The sequence below is a fragment of the Canis lupus genome, chromosome 32 (genome assembly GCF_011100685.1).
Source record: "Canis lupus familiaris isolate Mischka breed German Shepherd chromosome 32, alternate assembly UU_Cfam_GSD_1.0, whole genome shotgun sequence".
Classification (NCBI taxonomy): domain Eukaryota; kingdom Metazoa; phylum Chordata; class Mammalia; order Carnivora; family Canidae; genus Canis; species Canis lupus.
The window spans coordinates 28,986,306-29,009,428 of record NC_049253.1 but is presented as its reverse complement, the minus strand read 5'-3'; positions in this window follow the sequence as shown (position 1 = coordinate 29,009,428).

Below are 23,123 nucleotides of genomic sequence, written 5' to 3'. Positions count from 1 at the left end.
CTGAGTTCCAGGATCAAGTTCCACATTGGGGTCCCCGCAGGGAACCTGCTTCTCTCTCTGTCTGTGTTTCTGCCTCTCTGTGTCTCTTATGAATAAGTAAATAAAATCTTTACAAAAAAAATAAAGTCAACTGATTCATAATCTCAGTTATATATGCAAAGTCTCTTTTGCCATGTAAGGTAATATATTCGTGGATATAACACCAGGGGGCAAAGGCCATAGGAGCCAACATTTTGCTTACCACACTAAGAGTATCTTGCAGGCTTAGCTTTCCTTCACCTTTTATTCATTTTCTAAATACACTAGGTCGCAAGAGACTTCAAGTACCTTGAAGCCTAAAATACCAAATGTTATCAGGTTTTCTCCCCTGTTCAATTACAGGTGTATACAGAGGAGTGGACAAGTGTGTATCATTACTGTCTGGCTGGGTGTAGAGGACACTGGAGGGATGGGAAGGGGTCTGGTGTTATAAATGAGCGGGCACTAATGATTCTTCCCTATTCTAAAAAGAAAACACATTGTGCTATGGAGCTGCTACATTTTTAATTCCATTCTCATTCTTATCCTTACCCCTAGGGCTATGACATTAACAAAAAATAAAAAAATCCAAAAATAAAAACTCTTTTGCTTATACTAGAAAAGACAATTCCAGGAATTCTTTAACACACACACACACACACACACACACACACACACAGACACAACTCATGTTCCATATACATTCAGATCCTGAGATCTGCAGTAACTTGCAAATCTCACAGTCCAAGGTAGTGAATATCATTGATTTTTCTCCTCTGTCCAAGTCCATTCCTATGCAGAAGGTGCATGAGGTACACATTTCCCACTTTTCAAAGCAAGCTGATTAAGCAATTTACAGTACTCATAAGCAAGAACATGTTACAAACTTCTTTGTAATTTTCAAGGAGCTTTCCAAGCTGCCTAGTTTAGCAATCCACTGAATTTTTGTTGAAAGAATGAGTGAATGAATGAATAAAACTCAGTAAAGTATACTTCAACCATTGCAACAGTATCAGCAAATAAAATTTTAAAAAGACAGATCATAGAGAGTTCTGGCTCAAGATGGTGACATAGTAAGACTCTGAACTCACATCCTCCACAGTACACACCAGATTACTCCTCTTAGTAAAACAATTCCTTCTGAGAAAGAAAGAACTAAGGGCTGACTGAACAGCTACTGAACAATCAAAGACAGAAAGACTGCAATAAAACACCAATAAAAACAGAGACATGCTAACAAAAGAACCTCCATTCCTAGCACTTCAAATGGCAGTGGGGAGTGATAGCACTAGGGACTGGGAACAGATCCTTTTGTCCTTAGGCACAAAAACACCCCCACAGTTTATAAGAGCAACTGGCATGTAAAAGAGACAACACTAGAACTCTGCCAAGCAGTGGAGAAGCTACAGGAAAGCTCTCTAGGTCAGAGGTATGGCAGGTTTATGTTTTCATCCCATTTAAAAGCCTAGACTGGAGGAGGGTCCAGACACCATAATAGGTGGGTCTGGGATCCTGTTGTCTCAGGTAGCTCATGACTATGGTGAGCCTGGGGTCCACAAGCCCAAACCAGCCCTGGATGCACTGGGGCACACAGACACAAAACAATGTAGCTTAAAAGAGTGGAGGAATGCTCTCTCTCCCTCCACCTCAAAAGCTGAGACTAGGTCTGGCAGCCATAAGGGGTGGGTTTGAATGCCATAATTGGAGGGTCTAGATAATATAACTGGTGAATCAGATTGTCATAGGGAGCTTGTGACCTCACCCAGTGTCCTTAGGCCCACACAGCCTTGGTTGCATTGGGGCACACAAAAAAGTGCCACAGTTTAAAAGGGCTAAGGAACTGTGGGAATGCTCTCTCCCCCTCCACCTTAAAAGTCCAGACCAGAAAAAAAAAAAAAAAAAAAAAAAGTCCAGACCAGAGCAGGGTCTGATTCATGTTGAGCTTGTGACCAAAGCAAGCCCAGAGTCCATAAGCCTGTAACAGCTGCCTTGTGGTGCTAAGGCAAAAACAATAAGATGTGTTTTGGGGGTATGTGTGTCTGTGTTTTAATGTTTACTATTTTATTTATTTTACTTAAAATTTGTCTTTTTTTTTCTTTTTAGTTTTGTTCTTTTCTTTCTTGTGCTCTTTCTCTCTCTCTTTTTCTTTTATTATTTTTCTCTTTTTGATTCTTCCTATAAAAAACTATGGTTTAAAAGAATACCTACAGCTGTAGCTAGCTAGCAAGTCACCAAGCACAGAGTCTGCATAATGGTAACCATACATGAGACCACTCTTTCAAGTTGAGAAGTAGCTATTTTGACTAGTTCATAGAAACAAACACAGAAAGTGAAGCAAAATGGGGAGACAGAAGACTATGAACCAAAATAAAGAATAAGAAAAAAAGAGAAGAGAATAAGAAAAAAAGAGAAGAAGAATAAGAAAAAAAAAATGAAACAGAGATGAGTAATATGTCTGAAAAAGAATCTAAAGTAATGTTCTTAATCTAAAGATCTTCACTGGGCTGGAGAAAAGAAAGAAAGAACTCAGTGAGACCTTCAACAAAGAGATAAAAAATATTAAAAAGAACCAATTAGAACTAAAGACTGTAATAACTAAAATAAAAACCACACTAGAGGGAATTAACTGATTAGAGGATTCAAAATAATGTATCAGTGATCTGGAAGGTGTCTGGAAAGCACACAAGCTGAACAGCAAAAGAAAAAAAGAATTTTTAGAAATGAGGAAAGATTAATAGATTTCTTGGAAAACATCAAGTGAACAAACATTTGGGGTCCCAGAAAAGGTAGAAGAGAGAAAGAAAGGTATAAAAAACTTATTTCAAGAAATAATACCTGAATAAAAAAAAGAAAGAATACCTGAAAATGTCCCAATCTAAGGAGGGAAACACACATCTAAATCCAAGAGGCACAGAGAGTTTGAAATAGATGAACTGAAGGAAGTCCACAGCATGACACAAAATAATTAAAATGCCAAAGGTTAAAGATAAAGAGAGAATCCTAAAAGTAGTAGGAGAGAAACAAAAATTTACCTACAAGGGAAAACCTATAAGGCTATTAGTTGATTTTTCAGCAGAAATTTTGCAAGCCAGAAGGCAGTGGTATGACATATTTAAAGTGCTGAAAGGAAAAAACTTACAGCCAAGAATATTCTACCCAGTAAGGTTATTATTCAGATTTGAAGAAGAGATAGAGAGTTTCTCAGACAAACAAAAAACAAAGGAGTTTATCATCACTAAACCAGCAGCCTTACAAGAATGTTAAAAGGACTTATTTTTTTTAATAATAAATTTATTTTTATTGGTGTTCAATTTGCCAACATACAGAATAACACCCAGTGCTCATCCCGTCAAGTGCCCCCCTCAGTGCCCGTCACCCACTCACCACCACCCGTAGTTCGTTTCCCAGAGTTAGGAGTCTTTATGTTCTGTCTCCCTTTCTGATATTTCCTACCCATTTCTTCTCCCTTCCCTTCTATTCCCTTTCACTATTATTCATATTCCCCAAATGAATCAGAACATATAATGTGTATCCTTCTCCGATTGACTCATTTCACTCAGCATAATACCCTCCAGTTCCATCCACATTGAAGCAAATGGTGGGTCTTTGTCATTTCTAATGGCTGAGTAATATTCCAGTGTATACGTAGACCACAGCTTCTTTATCCATTCATCTTTCCATGGACACCGAAAAGGAGTTCTTTAAGTGAAAAGAAATGGCATAATTAGACATAATTATAAGAAAAATATGAAAAAGATATGTAAAATATGACAACATATGTGTTTGAACTTAAATGACCATCAAATTAATATGGACTGCTATTTACTTAGGATGTTATATATAAACTTCATGGTAACCACAAACCAAAAACTCATGATAGAGCCACAAAAAATAAAGAGAAGACAAATAAAACACTATAGATATTGGTCATAAAGAAAGGAAGTGAGAGAAGAAGAAAGGAACAAAGAAGAGTTACAAAAACTGCCAGAAAACAAATTTTTAAAATGGCAATAAGTACAAGCTTATCAATAATTACTTTATTTATTTTTATTTTTATTTTTTAAAAGATTTTATTTATTTACTCATGAGAGACACAGACACAGAGAGAGAGGCAGAGACACAGGCAGAGGGAGAAGCAGGCTCCATGCGGGAGCCGGAGGTGGGACTTGATCCCAGGTCTCCAGGATCATGCCCTGGACTGAAGGCGGTGCTAAACCGCTGCACCACCATAATTACTTTAAATGCAAATGACTTAAATGCCTTAATCAATAGACCACAGAGTGGTGGAATGGAGAGAAAAATAAGACCCATCTACGTGGGTCTGTCTATAAGAGATTCACCTCAGACCTAAAGATGCATACAAAGTGAAGGGATGGAAAAATATTTTTTTTCACTATGCAACTGGAAGTGAAAAAGAAAAAAAAAGGCCTGGAGTGGCAATACTTATATCAAATTAAAGACTTTAAAATAAAGACTGTAACAAGAGACAAAGAAGGGAGTTACATAATGATAAAAGGATCAATCTAATAAGAGGATATAATAATTGCAAATATCTACACAACCAACATTGTAGCACCTAAATAAATAAAGCAACTATTAACAGACATAAAGAGAGAAATCGATGGTAATACAATAATAGTAGGGAACTTTAATATTCCACTTACGTCAAAGGATAGATCATTCAGACAGAAAATCAATAAGGAAACAAGATCTTTCAATGACATTGGACCAGACATAATAGATATATACAAAACATCCTGTCCAAAACAACAGCATGCATTCTTTTCAAGCACAAATGAAACACTCTCCAGAACAGATCACATATTGGGCTATAAAACAAGCTTCAATACATCTAAGAAGATCAAAACTATATCATGCATTTTCCCAACCACAGTGGTATGAAGCTACAAATAAATCACAAGAAAAAAACTGGAAAAAACCCCACAAACACATGGAGACTAAATAACATGATACTAAACAACCAATAAATCAATGAAGCTAATCAAAGAAGAAATAAAAAAATACATGGAGACAAATAAAGATGAAAACACAATAGTCCAAAATCTCTGGGACACAGCAAAAGGAATTCTAAGAGTTAAGTATATAATAAGTAATGAAATTGAATTTGTAACCAAAAAAACTACACCAAATGAGAAGACTATGACCAGATGGATTCACAAGTAAATTCTATCAGACTTTTAAAAAATAATTAACTATTCTCCTCAAACTATTCCAAAAAAGTAGATGCAGAAGGAAAACTACAAATATATTATATGAGGCCAGCATTATTCTGACACTAAAACCAGATAAAGACACCACACACAGACAAAACTATACCAAATATGCCTGAAGAACACAGATGTAAAAATCCTCAACAAAATATTACTAGGCCATACTTCAACAATACATCAAAAAGACCATTTATCATCATCTTGGGATTGTGGTTCAATATTCACAAATCAATGTCATACACCACATTAAGAAAATGAAAGATAAAGATCATATGATCAACTCAAAAGATGTAGAAAAAGCATTTGACAGGAGTAAAATATCCATTAATGATAAAAACTCTCAACAAAATGGGGTCAGAGGGAACATAGCTCACCATAATAAAGGCCATATATGAAAATCCCACAGCTAACATTATCTTCAATGGTGAAAATATGAGAGCTTTCCCTCTAAGGTCAGGAATAAGACAAGGATGTCCACTCTTGCTACTTTTATTCAACATAGTACTAGAAGTCCTAGCCACAGCAATCAGACAAGAAAAAGAAATAAGAGGCATCCATATTGATAAAGAAGTTAAACTGTCACTATTCACAGACAACCTAACAATATACATATATAATCCTAAATATTCCACCAAAAAACTACTAGAAATAATAAAACAAATTTAGTAAAGTGGCAAGATACAGAATAAATATCCTGAAATCAGTAGCATTTCTATACACTAACAATGAAGTTGCAGAAAGAAAAGTTAAAACACCATCCACCATTTACAGTTGTACAAAAAAGAACTAGTACAATTCCTATGTATTTAGGAATAAACCAAAGAGTTTAAATACTTGTACTCGGAAAACTAAAACACCGATGAAAGAAATTAAAGATGACATATACAAATGAAAAGATATTCCATGCTTATGGATTAGAAGGATTATTATTGTCAAAATGTCCATATTACTCAAAGCAATCTACAGATTCAATACAATCTTTATCAAAATACTCCCAACAGCATTTTTCACAAAACTAAAACAAATAATACTAAAATTTGTATGGAACTGCAGAAGACCCTGAATAGCCAGAACAATTCTGGGAAAGAAGAACAAAGCTGGAGGTATCATAATTCCAGATTTCAAGATGTACTATAGACCTATAATAATCAAAACAGTATGGTACTGACACAGAAACAGATACAAAGATCAACAGAATAGGATAGACACCCCACATTTATATGGTCAATTAATCTATAACAAAGGAGGCTGGAATACAATGGGGAAAAGACAATCTTTTAATAAATGATTCTGGGAAAACTGGACAGCTATATGTAAAAGGATGAAACTGAAATACTTTCTTACACCACACACAAAAATAAACTAAAAATGGATTAAAGACCTAAATGTGAGACCTGAAGCCATAAAAATCCTAGAGGAGAACACAATGTGGTTCAATATTTAGGCAGTAATTGCTCTGACATCAGCACAGCAACATTTTTCTAGATACATATCCCAAGGCAAGGGAAACAAAAGCAAAAATAAACAATTAGGAATATCAAAATAAAAAGCTTTTGTACAGCAAATGAAACCATCAACAACAACAAAAAAAGACAACCTACTGAATCAAAGATATTTTCAAGTGATATATCCAATAAGGGGTTAATATCCAAAATATAAAAACACAACTCAACACCAAAAATACAATCTGATTAAAAAATGGACAGAACACCTAAATAGACATTTTTTCCAAAGAAGACATACTCATGGTCAACAGACACATGGAAAGATGCTCAACATCACTAATCATTAGGTAAATGCAAATCAAAACCACAATGAGATATCATCTAATGCCTGTTAGAATGGCTAAAATCAAGAAGACAAGAAACAACAGATGTTGGTAAGGATGGGAGGAAAAGGAACTCTTGTGCACTGTTGGTGGGAATGTAAATTGGCATGGCTACCTTGGAAGACAGTATGGAGGTTCCTCAAAAGAAATAAAAATAGAAATACCATATAATTCAATAATTCCACTATTGGGTATTAACCCAGGAAAAATGAAAACTTATTCAAAAAGATATATATCACCTGTATGTTTACTGTGGCATTATTTACACTATCCAAGACATGGAGGTATGTAAATGTTCATTAGTAAACAAATGGATAAGGAAAATGTGGTATATATACCCAATGGAAAATTACTCAGCCACAAGAAAGGATGAGATTTCACCATTTGAGGCAACATGGGTGCATCTAGAGGGTATTATGCCAAGTGAAATAAATCAGACTGAGAAAGACAAATACTATATGATTCTACTCAGAAATGGAATCTAAAAAAAAATGAATAAACAAACAAAAGTAGAATCAGAAATGTAAATACAGAGAACAAAGTAATGGTTACCGGGCTTGGGGTGCTGGGGGGGGTGGTGGGCAAAATGGGTAAAGGGGAGAAAGGAGATACAAGCCTCCAGCCATGGAGTTACTAAGTCACAGGAATAAAAAGCAGAGTATAAGGAATATAGTCAATGATACTGTAATAGCGATGTAATGGGATAGATAATGGCTCTATCTGTGCTGAACATAGCATGATGTATAAACTTGTCAAGTCGCCAAGTTGTACAGTTGAAACTAATGTAACATTGTGTGTCAACTATACTCAAATAAATAAATAAATACACATTAAAAAGACAGATCATATAACGTGGTCATGTGTATCATAAAAGTATTAGTATCCGAAGAAACAGCAGGTTCGCATCATATATTTTGACAGTAATTTTTCTTGTTATGTCTGAACTCCAGAATCACTTGCTGTAAAAGGGCCTTTTTGTGTTTTATGCCACTAGTTTATATGTTTTAAGATGGGCATCACATAAACTGCTTTCCATAAAAATAGTATTTTCATAGAAAAACAGTGTTTTCATAGATAATTATAATTTTTGCATTGTCTTTCAAAACTAGACACAGCATTTGACTCCAAGTTAGAGATGTCAAGAGGTAATCACACAAAACTAAATCTAACCTGCTGTTACTTTCTGTGGCAGGGAGTAAGTAGCTATGTGCTACTGATCACTTCGGTAGAAAAACATTTGTTAAAATAGTGTGTATGGCAAAATAACTAGTTGTTTTTTTTGCTTTTTACCCAATTTTCTTCAGATTCTATCAATATAATGAAGATACTTTTAAAAATTTTAAATAATTTATTGTGAAATAACCCCAATCTTATAGGAAAGTTGCCAGAACAGATAAAGAACTATAATATCTTTCACCTACATTTCCCCAATGTTTCTATTTTACTGCACAATATTACTATATAATATTTGCTGCATCACTCACACTCCATTATCATTAATTTATTTCTGATGTTCAAATTGTCAGACTGGGTCCTGTGCCCCTTTGACATGTCCTCTTCATTCTTGAAGTATTTATATACTTTCTGATATAAAAAGATATTCCAGGCTCATCTTGTATTTTATTTGCCTCAGTCTTAGTATCAGCCACTTTTCCAAAGTGCTCTGATTCCTTTCAGAGGAGAATGGCATTTAGAAAGCAAAATATGGGTCCATGGTGTACTCATTACTACTGTAGTATCATTACTTCCAGGCTTTCTTAGTAGACAGAACTAGGGTATATAAGCAGGCATATAAATATACACATATACATCCATAACTATTTCCATTTCCATGCATATTTATGTATTTATTTTATTTTTTCATATTTATGTATTTTAAAACCATGAGTTCACATTGTTACCTCTGATTTAAATCCCATATCTTAAGGTTCTCCTAGCATTTCCTCCTGCCTATGGTTTAAATAGCTTTTCTGGCACTAAGGAATGTGGCTCTCATTTTCCCTAACTTGTTTACTCAGTGTAATCAATTCCTGACTAAATCAGTCATTTCCTCCTATTGCTACCTTAGTCTCCCTATTCCCTATTGTCTCATATCCTTGGCTAATACACCTGCCGGCCTGTGCCTCCCCATGGTGCTCCCAACCGTTTGCAGCTGCACTAACACCTTCTGTCATCTTGCTGACTTCCCCATACCGGGAAAAGAAGGGGAAGGGACAAGATACTGTCCTTTAAATTTCATTTAACAGGAGTGCCTGGCTGGCTCTCTAGTGGGTTAAGTGCCCAATCTCGATTTTGGTTCAGGTCATCTCAGGGTTGTGAGATTGAGCCCCACATTGGGCTCTGTACTAAGCATGGTACCTGCTTAAGATTCTCTCTCTCCCTCTGCCCCTCCTCCACCTCTGTCTCTAAAAAAAAAAAAAAAAAAAGAAAGAAAGAAAGAAAGAAAGAAAGAAAGAAAGAAAGAAAGAAAAGAAAAAGAAAGAAAGAAAGAAAAAAAGAAAAAGAAAAAAAATTCATTTACAATACTTTCAGTTTTACATGGTATCAGTCCGGCCAAATCCCATTCAATTTCCATTGACTAAAGTTCAGTATTTTTAGTTAGAGTCCAGGATATTTTGAATAAATATACATGTTGCATATTGTTGATAATGATGGTTATGGTTAATCATAGATAACAATATTTTGGAATAAAAGTCCTAATTGGCACTTTATTTATGAACACCTTGATTAAGGAGAAAAAAACTGAGAGACATACAAAAATACATACAATCAAGATGTTGGAAGTAATGATGAAAGAAAGGAAAAATAAGAATAGGGCCATAAAATTGAGCCAAAAATGAGAGTGACAAAGTGTTTCAGATTGAGTCAGAAATGTAACTCTAGGTTTTCTTACACACTCTGCCAAATGTCTGGATCTTGACTCCACTATTCAGTAGATTAGGTTCTGGGCAAAGCACTAAACCTTCCTGTGCTTCAGTTTCCTCATTGGTGAAGTAAGGATACAAATAATTATTAATTACCTCATTGGATTGGTGTGAGAATTAAATAAACTAATCTATGTAAAGTCTTGGTGCTTAGCATGTATTTAAATCCTCAAAAAGTCTAGCTATTGTTATTAGTTGAGGTAGGGTTACTTTCTCCAGTTTATAGAAGGGTAAAACAACTCAGAGGCCTGGAAATGTTTTTAAATGATTTTATTTATTTATTTGACAGAGAGAGAACACCAGCAGGGGAAGGGGCAGAGGCAGAGGGAGAAGCAGACTTCCAGCTGAGCTGGGAGCTTGATGTGAGGCTCAATCCCAGGACCCTGAGATCATGACCTGAACTAAAGTCAGATGCTTAACCATCTGAGCCACCCAGGTGCCCCCAGAGGCCTGAAAATTTAATATGCTTCTCAGACTTCCTCAGTATCACCTTCTCAACTAGAGAACAGGTAGTCATAGTTATTTCTAAATTGAGGCTTTTGTCCTCAATTTTGAAATGTAGCTATTGTGCAAAATTGATTAAAGATCTATATCATTTAGCTATCAAGTAAAAAGGGGCAAAGGTAAAGACAATTCTTTTTTTTTAAATGTTTTATTTATTTATTTGAGAGAAAGAAAGCAAGAGAGAGCAGGAGTAGGGGGAGGGGCAGGGTAAGAGGGAGAAATAGACTCCCCGCTGAGCAGGGAGCCCAACCCAGGCTTGATTCCGGGACTCTGGGATCATGACCTGAGCCAAAGGCAGATGCTTAACCAACCGAGCCACCCAGGCGCTCGGGTAAAACAATTATTAAGAAAATTGAAGGAGATCCCTGGGTGGCTAAGCAGTTTAGCACCTGCCTTTGGCCCTGGGTATGATCCTGGAGTTCCAGGATCAAGTCCCACGTCGGGCTCCCTGCATGGAGCCTGCTTCTCCCCCTGCTTCTCCCTCTGCCTGTGTCTCTGCCTCTTTCTCTCTGTGTATCTCATGAATAAATAAATAAAATATTAAAAAAAAAGAAAATTGAAGATCTAGACAATTTTCTTATCTATGTCAGCAGATATAGCAGAAAGCCTTTTTTCTCAGAAAAGAACCTATGCATATGCATAAATGTCTGCACAAAAACTTGATGGAGACCACAGAGTCCCATATCCAAATGTGACAAATCCACATCAGAGAGGCTGAAGGATAATTATACCAATTGTCTGCCTCATCCATGAAAGAAACAATGGCTCAGTGTCTGAGGAGAGCATCTGAATGAAGGCCTGCTTGGATTTTGTTTCAAGTAGCTGAATGAAGTGACCTATTGCGTAGGGTCTCTTGGTATCATTCACTTGTACCTTGGATGATGTCTATCAAATTTCTGTTTTACCTTTTCATCTGGGCAGTGACTAATGAAGAAATCTGGTTTTACCTTAAAACTGCTCTTCTTTACACAATATCGAACATATAATACACATAATATATACAAAAAAGTTTGTTTTATTTTTATGAAGTATGTTTAAAAAGATTTATTTATTTTAGAGAGGAGGAGCATGGCCCCAGGGGAAGGGCAGAGGGAGAGGGAGAGAAGCAGACTTCCCACTGAGTCGCGGGGCCCAATGCAGGGCTTGATCTCAGGATTTTGAGCAGAAACCAAGAGTTGAATGCTCAACTGATTGAGTCACCCAGGTGTTCCTTATGAAGCTTTTTTTTTTTTTTGTGATTAAACATAATTCAAACTTAAAGTTTATAAAATTATTTATGAAGAATATTCTTTTCTATTTTGTAGTAGGCCTGTTTAAAAGTTTTTTGACTTGCCAGCATCTTTGCAAATCAGAATTATTTTAGAAATGTGATTTTATGTTGTGCTGATTAAGTCAAACTGTACACTATGATCTTGCATCCTTTTACTATCTTTATCCTCTGACATGATTTTAGATACTGATGAAATATAGCCTTGCTGAAAACAGCATCAACATTTCTGAATAATGAATCAATCCTGTCCTGATTTGCAACTTGGGCATGTTGGTGACATTAATTATCATGTATCTTCAAACTCTGAAGATGACTGTGGTATAGCTTCCTGCCTTTTCCAACATAGTAGCCAACAATTTAGACAAAATACAGATATAATTATGGCCCTGACAACCAGAAAGGATGGTAAATTTCCCTTATGACTGAGCACTTGGACAATACTTCAAATGAAGACCTAGGCCTACCAAACTTAAATAACTTTCTCTTGTGGGGGCTGATCCTTGCCCCATTCTGTCTCTATCCTTTGACATCAGAGAGAAGGTAGTCTATAGCAAAAGGTCCCAGCATTAGCTTAGCTTTGTAAATTAATCCCTTCTTTGACTACATGTTATCACTGAGATAATGATTTATGTTTTCTAATTTGACAGTGTTTTAATTTTAAACAGGAATAATTTACTTTGCAATATTCTTTGGTATTGTATAGTCTCTTCTAAACATTCTGTGCTTATGATGTCAATTTGCTATAATTTTCCCTGTCCACTGATTTGGTGCCTTCATCTATTCTCTCTTGGCCAACCTTCTCCTGTTACCACCCCCACACCAGAACAGAGGAGGGCTGCAGTCCCAGCAGAGGTAGACAACTCACTAATGCTCTGAAGGTGGTAGTAGAAGGAGTAGCAGCAGGAGCAGCACCTGGGTGGCTCAAACAGTTAAGCTTCTGACTCTTGATTTCAGTTCAGATCCTGGTCTCAGGGTCAGGAGATCAAGCCCTGCCCCGACCCCATGCTGGGCATGGAGCCTGCTTGAGATTCTTTCTCTTCCTTTTCCTCTGCCTGGTTCCTCCCACCAGCTTCCATGTGCCTGCGCTCTCTCTCTCTCTCTCTCTCTCTCTCTCTTAAGAAAAAAAAAAAGAATAGCTGCAGGAGGCAAAGGTTGAAAGAAGACTATGGAGTCAGCAAACTGGAAAATACTACCATGTGCTTTCACTCAGCAGTATCTACCACGTGAACTATATCAGAACTAGGATCTAGGATATTTAGGTGTAATTACCTTTTCTGTAGGGAAAGGGAAAAATATTATATCCATCATAATAACTAATGCGCTTACAGTTCTTTCTGTTTACAAAGTATTTTCACAAGCATAATTTTGTTTGATTCTTACAATAACCCTTGAGATAGGCATAAAAGGCATTATTATACTCACGTCTTTGCCAGTGAAATGACAGAGGTTCAGAAAAGTTAAATGGAGTTAGCATTAGATCTTAAAAGTATAGGGCCCAGTACCATGATTTTAGATACTGATGAAATATAGGACTGCCCTCATTTCAGATGCCAACTGCAAGTTCCAGGCCTCCCACACTTCTGGCTGACTGGCTATAAATAAATCAGGGGTTCCCATGATCTCCTCTTCAGGTTTGATAATTTGCTAGAACTATTCACAGAACTTTAGGAAGGAACTTACTTACTGTTTTATCATAAAGGAACACAACATAATAATGGCCAAATGGAAGAGATGCGTAGGAGAAGATATAGAGGGGAGGGATGCTGGAGCTTCCACGTCCTCTCTGGTGCACCATCCTCCTAGTACCTCAATTTGTTCACTAACCTGGAATGTATCTGAACCTTGTTGCTTAGTGATATTCATGAAGGTTCCATTATGTAGGCATTATTAATGAGATCACTGGCCATCGGTGATTGAATCAATCTCCGGCCCCTGTCCCCTCCTTAGAGTTCAGGGTGTAGGAATAGGTTTATAATAAACTAGTAAGTAAAGTGCCTCCTAAAATTCTGTGAACAGTTCTAGCAAACTATCAAACCTAAGAAGGCAATCATGGGAAAGAATATAAGAACACTAATTCAAAGAAATATATGCACCCCTAAATTTATAGCAGAATTATTTACAGTAGCCAAGAAATGGAAGCAACCCAAATGTCTATCAATTGATGAACAGATAAAGATGTGGTAAAATATGCAACAGAACATTACTCAGCCAGGAAAAAAAAAAAATGAAATCTTACCATTGGCAATACATGGATGGAGCTGGAAAGTATAATGCTAAGTGAAATAAATCATTCAGAGAAAGACAAATACCATATGATTTCATTGATATGTGGAATTTAAGAAACAAAACAAATAAAGGGAAAAAATAAGAGAGAGAGAGAGAGAGAAATCAAGGAGCAGATTTTTAATTAGAGAGAGCAAACTGATGACTACCAGAAGGGAGGTGGTCAGGGGATGGGTTTATATAGGTGATGGGGATTAAGAAGTGCACAGGTCATGATGAGCACCTGGTGATGTCTGGAATTGTTCAATCACTATATTGTACACCTGAAACAAATGTAACACTGTATGTTAACTACTTGGAACTAAAATAAGTTAAAAAAAGGTTCCAACCGTCTAATCGTGCTCTGGTCTTTCTGGTGACTAGAATCCATCCTTAAAAAATACTGTAAGTGGAAAGAGAGACATTTATTAAGTGACTATTTTGTGGCAGACATTGTATTAAAGCAGTTTATATACATGATCCCATTGATTTCCCAAGAATTCTTATAGATATTATTCCCGTTTTGCATCTGAGGAAATTGAGGCTTGTCTTAAGCCATAAAATTAAAAAGTGATAGAGCCTAGATTCAAACTCCTTTTGATTCCAAAGCCGGTAGCTTTCTTCTACACATTTTCAAACTTTTCCCACTGCAATCAATCCAGTGTTAAAAATAAATATAACACTGTAACCCAAATACAGTCACCATAAATTGAAACAAAACTTTGTCAAATATCCTTACTATGTGTGATGTCTTATTCTATTCTGTTTTTCCATTAAAAATGCACTAAAATTGATTTTATGATTCATTAATGGGTTGTGAACTACAGTTCAAAAAACACAGCACCCTGTGTTCCCTTTTCTGTCACCATTCCTTTAATACTTTGGAAGAATCTTTCTCTTCATTGATAACCAAGAGTCTTCTTTTCAGCTTTGCTTAGACCTTAAGTACCGAAATTAAATGAGATGTCATCTTAGACTTTGCGTCTTTAAATTCATAATAGCTCATGCAAAATATTGTAGCATGATTCTTCCTGTGGTCTTAGGCACTTTAGGCTCCCTACCTCCTCCCCCTTCTCTCTCTTTCTCTTCTTGACCACATCCCTGTGAGGGGGCAGAGAGACCCATTAAAATCGAACCCTGTCATTTTCTGAACCAATGAGCAGTTTGTTGTTTGAGGAGACTCCAAGGCCATGTCTATAAGAGGCAAATGTAGGCAAGTTATCCTCTGATTTACATTTGGCTTAAAATCTTCTCTGAGTGGGTGGATTGGGTAGTGGTAGAGGTGGGATTGGGCTATGTATCATTTACCCTGGCAATATTCCTTGGGACAACGTGTGCTTGGGTGAGCTGGCATCCCTAACTTATTTTCTGGTGGATGCCATTGTGTACCAGTTAGGTCATTTATAGCAACCATTCACAACTCTTCCTTGGGTAACGGTCTATCAGAGCTTTCAACGTGAAATTTAAACACCATCAGTCTGTCAATGGTTATGTTAGATTTTGATAATTGCTGGCATTCATTTAGCCTTCTCACACACATTCTCTTATTGAATCTCAGAGCAACCTTGTGATGAGAATGTTATTACATTTTATATTAGCAAAAAGGCTAGGTTTGCAGGTGGCTTTAGTTCAGGAGACAGAAGGGTAGGAGAGGGTTGAATAGAGAACGAGATGAGAAAGAAAGTAGTAGAAATGAGGTTTACACGCACACACATACAAACGCATCAAAAATAAACTTTTGAGGGGTTTTGGTGTCCAAGTTAATTCTGTCCTGCTTTCTTCTTTTTCTGGCTTTGATTGTCTGGGCTCTGTTATCATCTGTTTCAGCCAACATTATAACAGTTTAAATCCTAGAATTTTCTATCCTTGGCTTTCCTGATTTAGTAAAGAAGATTGAAATTGGCTCTCAGATCTGAGCTTATTTTGTAATCACAGGCAGATTAAGCCTTCAAGCGGAAGAGATTTTACTTCTTTTGTTGGGCAGTGGTTCTCAAATACTGGTGCACACAGGAATAATCTAAGAAGCGCCTTAAAATGCAGACTCCTGAGCTTCATGAAGATAAATTCTGATTTGATAGGTCAGAGGTGGTTCCCTGAAATCTACAATAAAAAAATTTAGAGTTAACAATTTGAATCAAGGTGATTCAGATTCAAGTCATCTAGGACCCATATTGTGAAAAATGCGAATTCCAGATATTATAAAACACATGTACAAGTAATCTACTTCATGGGCCTGCCTCCTTTTTATTCCCATTTTACAATAGTCATAAGGATCTCAAATATTTTTATTAAAGACAATAACAATAATGTTTATTAATAACAACCATCAACACAAACAGCTATCTAAAAGTGTCTTCAGCCACATAATCAGCCAAGATATAGGTTTCCTGCACATTGTGAGGATCAACCTGGAGACTGGATAAACTGCTGCCTGTGGTAGAGACTATTAGTGCTCTTCCATATCTGAGTGCTCCTCCATATTTCCTGGCTTCCCTTGGAGTTTGGCTGGCCCTGTGACTGGGTCCTGGCCATGGAACATGGACAAAAGTAAAAAACCATTTTCAGACTTGATCTCTAAAACACCCAGAATAGTCTTTATGTTCTTTGTTTTCTCTTCCTCATCTTCAGAGAAGTAATGCCAGGGTGACCTTGAAGTTGAAGATTGGTAGAACAAAATGGAAACAGCCTAGATTCATGAATCACTGCCCAGAGGAGAGCTACTTGGCCTGCACTGAATTCTGACATGAACAAAAATAAGCTTCTATGTACTAAGCTGCTTATTTATTGCAACTTCTTTATTTTGGCAGCATAGTTTATCATATCCTAATACCACTGTTATGTTATTAAGAACTAATTAACAATATTGATGGAAATTCTTCCTTTATTATATCAAAAGAGACTTAATTTGAACTGAATTGGGTCAATAACCAAGCAGAACAAAGCCTGGGCAATCTTGCCATTGCCCCTTAAACCAATATCCCACACAACTATTCCAACCAAATATTTGCTGAAAGGTATAATCCAATCTTGTTTAGCATGCAAGGAATAAATATCCACTTACTCATCCAAGGAAAATTTCTGGCCTTCTACCTTAAGCTTGATCACAAATCAACCTTTTCTTTACTGTTTCATTTATAAAAGATTATGAACTCCCTTGAATGTCAAAGAGAAATTATACCTATGAATTAAACAGCTATTACATTCAACAGCTGTTATATACCTATTGGGAAAGTAGAAACTAACATGGTATCTTAAAGGATGAAAAATAGTAAGAACCTCAAAAGGTACTGGTACAACTTTTCAAATTTCTTCAAAATGCATTTAACTTGTCCCATTATCTTTCCCAGAAACATTGAGTATTGACCCTATTTACTAATATTAGAAAAACTGCTTTTTTTCTGTGCTAGTACAGTGTTTCCAACTAATGCAAATGAAAGTACAACTATTAAAAATCTTTGGGATACAGCAAAAGTGATCCTACAAAGGAAATACATTGCAATACAAGCCTCGTTCAAAAAACTGGAAAAAACTCAAACACACAAGCTAACTTTGCACCTGAAGGAATTGGAGAAAGAACAGCAAATAAAGCCTAAACCAAGCAGTAGAAGAGAGACAATAAAGATTAGAGCAGAACTCAATGAAATAGAGACTAGAAGAACTGTAGGACAGATCAATGAAACCAGGAGCTGGTTCTCTGAAAGAATTAATAAGATAGATAAACCCCCAGCCAGCCTTATTAAAAAGAAAAAATACTCAAATTAATAAAATCACAAACAAAAGAGGAGAGATCACAACCAATATCAAGGAAATACAAATGATTTTAAAAATGTATTATGAGCAGCTATATGCCAACAAATTAGGTGATCTGGAGGAAATGGATGCATTTCTGGAAAACTACAAATTACCAAAACTGAAATAGGAGGAAATAGAAAACCTGAACAGGCCAATAACCAGCGAGGAAATTGAAGCAGTCATCAAAAACCTCCCAAACATAAAAATCCAGGGCCAGATGGCTTCCCAGGGGAATTCTATCAAACATTTAAAGAATAATACCTATTCTACTAAAGCTGTTTCAAAGGATAGAAGTGGAGGGAATACTTCCAAACTTGTTCTATGAAGCCCAAATTACCTTGATCCCAAAACAGACAAAGACCCCACCAAAAAGAATTACAGACCAATATTCCTGATGAACATGGATGCAAAAATTCTCAACAAGATACTAGCCAGTAGGATCCAACAGTACATTAAGAGAATTATTCACCACGGGTGAATTATTTACTAAGGGTGTTTCAACACTCTTAAAACAATCAACATGATAAATCACATCAACAAGAGAAAAGACAAGAACCGTATGATCCTCTCAATTGATGCAGAGAAAGCATTTGACAAAATACAGCATCCATTCCTGATTAAAACTCTTCAGAGTGTAGGGCTAGAGGGAACATTCCTCAATATCATAAAGGACATTTATGAAAAGCCCACAGCGAATATCATTCTCAATGGGGGAAATCTGAGAGCCTTTCCCCTAAGATCAGGAACAAGACAGGGATGTCCACTCTCACCGCTGTTGTTCAACATAGTACTAAAAGTTCTAGCCTCAGCAATCACACAACAAAAAGAAATAAAAGACATTCAAATTGGCAAAGAAGTAAAATCTCCCTCTTCGCAAGTGACATGATATTGTATATAGAAAACCCAAAGGATTCCACCTCAAGATTGCTAGAACTCATACAGCAATTCAGCAAATTGGAAGGATACAAAATGAATACACAGAAATCAGTGGCATTTCTATATACTAACAATGAAACTGAAGAGAGAGAAATTAAGGAGTCAATCCCGTTTATAATTGCACCCAAAAGCATGAGATACCTAGGAATAAACTTAACCAAAGAGGTAAAGGATCTTTACTCTAAAAACTACAGAACACTTCTGAAAGGAATTGAGGAAGATGTAAAGAGGTGGAAAAACATCCCATGCTCATGAATTGGAAGAATAAACATTGTGAAAATGTCTGTGCTACCCAGAGCAACCTACATTCAATGCAATCCCTATCAAAATACCGTGGACTTTCTGCAAGAGTTGGAACAAATAATCTTAAGATCTGTATGAAACCAGAAAAGACCCTGAGTAGCCAGAGGAATGTTGAAAAAAGAAAACCAAAGCTGGGGATATCACAATTCCTGACTTTAAGCTGTATTACAAAGCTGTGATCATCAAAACTGTATGGTACTGGCACAAAAACAGACACATAAATCAGGGGAACAGAATAGAGAACCCACAAATAGATCCTCAATCTACGGTCCACTAATCTTTGACAAAGCAGGAAACAATATCCACTGGAAAAAGGACAGTCTCTTCAATAAAGGGTGCTGGGAAAATTGGACAGCCACATGTAGAAGAATGAAACTAGACCACTCTCTTACACCATACACAAAGATAAACTCAAAATGGTTGGAAGATCTAAATGTGAGACAGGAATCCATAAAAATCCTAGAGGAGAACACAGGCAACACCCTTTTTGAACCTGGCCACAGCAACTTCTTGCAAGATACATCTATGAAGGCAAGGGAAAGAAAAGCAAAAATGAACCATTGGGACTTAATCAAGATAAAAAGCTTCTGCACAGTGAAGGAAACAATCCACAAAACTAAAAGACAACCTACAGAATGGGAGAAGATACTCACAAATGATGTATCAGATAAAAGTCTATAGAGATCCAAGATCTATAGAGAACTTATCAAACTCAATACTCAAGAAACAACAATCCAGTTATGAAATGAAACTGAAGAGAAATGGTCAGAAGGCATGAGGAGACATTTCTGCAAAGAAGACCTACACATAGCCAACAAGCAAATGAAAATATGTTCCACATCACTTGCCATCAGGGCAATACAAATCAAAACCACAATGAGATACCACTTCACAACAGTAAGAATGGCTAAAATTAATAAGACAGGAAACAACAAATGTTGGGAGGATGTGGAGAAGGGGGAACCCTCTTGCACTGTTGGTGGGAATGTGAACTGGTACAGCCACTCTGGAAAACAGTGTGGAGGTTCCTCAAAATGAAGTTAAAAATAGAGCTACCCTATGACCTAGCAATTGCACTATTGGGTATTTACCCCAAAGATACTGTGTAGTGAAATGCTGGGACACCAACACCCCAATGTTCATAGAAGCAATGTCCACAAGAGCCAAACTGTCTATGAGCTACGATGTCCTTTAACAGGTGAATGGATAAAGAAGATGTGGTCTATGTATACAATGGAATTTTACTCAGCCATTAGAAATGATGAATACTCACCATCTGCTTCAACACGGATGGAACTGGAGGGTATTATGCTGAGTGAAATAAGTCGGTCATAGAAGGACAATCATTATATGGTTTCACTCATACGTGGAATATAAGAAATAGTGAAAGGGACTTAAGGGAAAGGAGAGAAACTGAGTGGGGAAAAATTAAAGAGGAAGACAAATCATGAGAGACTCCCAACTCTGTGAAACAAAAAGGGTTGCAGAAAGGGAGGTGGGTGGGGGGATGGGGTGACTGGGTGATGGGCACCCAGGAGGGCACTTGATGGGATGAGCACTGGGTGTTATACTATATGTTGGCAAACTGAATTTAAATAAAAAATTAAAAAAAGAACTGTGTTTGCAACTGCTAATCATGACCTATTAATGGGTCATAAATTAATTTAGGGAGTTGCTTAATTTGTAAGCAGCATTAAAAGGAAATATAAGAAATTATCAAAGTGTGCCACACATAGTAAGGGTTAATAATATATTTCATGAAAATTGACTCTGCTATAAACATACACACATACACAAAGTTGATTCTTCTTATCAAGGTAGTTATGTTCTATTCAGTTGTCCTGAGCACTGAACCATTGTTTCTTTTTTTTTTTTTTTTTTTTTATTTATGATAGTCACAGAGAGAGAGAGAGGCAGAGACACAGGCAGAGGGAGAAGCAGGCTCCATGCACCGGGAGCCCGACGTGGGATTCGATCCGGGGTCTCCAGGATCGCGCCCTGGGCCAAAGGCAGGCGCCAAACCGCTGCGCCACCCAGGGATCCCTGAACCATTGTTTCTAGTGAAAATACTGGGAGAGGTTCCTGTGAGTCTCTGGTCACAATATTTTCATCCACTGATCAATACATAACATCGTTTTCCCTTTGTATCTGTTTAAAGACATCTCATTAATGTATATTGACTCATTAACATTGAACTCATAACCAACAGCACTATACCTCATGCCTTAGTGAAACTTATCAACATGTATTTTCTCCACGTTAATATATCATATCCTTCTTGTACTGTGCAACACTAGATACCATTTTAGTACTATCCTTGATGGTGATTTTAAACAGCAAAATCACCAAGAAAAAGCAAAAAATACGAAAGTTTGGCACAAATTAGAGCACAAAAAGGACATTTGTTTAGAGTATGACAGCTGAAACAAGGCTAAGTATTACTTTGGCCTCAGGTAGCTGAGGTTGCATACAAGACAACTCAAATTTTTTGCTGCCCTGTGTATGTCCTCAATTGACCACAAAATGACTGTAATATTGATTTGGGGTTACAGATAAACATTAGTGAGTTGGTGAATTACCAAACATGGAATCTTTCAATAATCAGGATTGCTATCAAAGCTGTTAGATAGTAAGGCTTTTGCACAGCAAGGTAAACCATCAGCAAAACAAAAAGGCAACCTACTGAATAGAAGATATTTGCAAATGATATACTGGACACAGGGCTAATATCTTGGATATACCAAGAATTTATATATTTAACACCAAGAAAGCCAAACAATGTGATTAAAAAATGAGCAGAAAAAAAAAAAATGAGCAGAGGACCTGAATAGACATTTCCCCAATGGAGACATACAGATGGCCAATAGGCACATGAAAAGACGCTCAACATCACTAATCATCAGGAAAATGCAAATCAAAACCACAATGAGATATTAGCACACACTTGTCAGAATGGCTAGTATTAAGAAGACAAGAAACAACAAGTGTTGGCAAGATGTGGAGAAAAGGAACACTTGGGCACGGTTGGGGGAATGTAAATTGGTGCAACTGCTATGGAAAACAGTATGGAGTTTCCTCAAAAAGTTAAAAACAGAATTACCACATGATCTAGTAATTCCACTAGTGGGTATATACCCAAAGAAAGTGAAAACAGGGGTGCCTGAATGGCTCAATTGATTAAGCATCTGCCTTCAGCTCAGGTCATGATCCCAGGGTCTTGAGATTGAGTTCCATGTCAGGCTCTCTGCTCAGTGGGGAGCCTCCTTCTCCCTTTCCTTCTGCCTGCTGCTTTCCACGCTTGTGCTCTCTCTGTCAAATAAATAAAATCTTTAAAAAAAAGAAAATGAAAACAGTGATTCAAAAAGATATATGCACCCCTATATTTATTGCAGCATTATTTATAATAACCTAAGATGTGGAAGCAACCCAAGTGTCCATCCATAGATGAATGGATAAGAAGACGTGAGATATATACATATATACACACACACAATGAAATATTTTAGCTATAAAAAGAATGAAATTTGGCCATTTGTGACAACATGGGTGGACCTAGAGGGTACAATGCTAAGTAAGTCAAATAAGACAGAGAAGTACAAATACCATATGATTTCATTTATATATGGAATCTAAAAAAAACAAAAAACAAAAAGCAATGCAAACAGACAAAAAATAGACTCAAATACAGAGAACAAATTGGTTGTTGCCAAAGGGGAGGTGGGTAGGGGATGGGCAAGATACAGAAGGGGGATTTAGAGGTACAAACTTTCAGTTACAAAATAAGTAAGTCTTGAAGATGCAAAGTATAGCATAGGCAGTATAATCAATAATATCATAGGGTAGCTCTATTTTTAACTTTTTGAGGAACCTCCATACTGTTTTCCAGAGTGGCTGCACCATTTTGCATTCCTACTAACAGTGCAGGAGGGTTCCCTTTTCTTCACATCCTCACTAACATCTGTTTGTTTCTTGTGTTGTTGATGTTAGTCGTTCTGACAAGTGTGAGGTGATATCTCATTGTAGCTTTAATTTGTATTTCCCTGATAATCACTGAT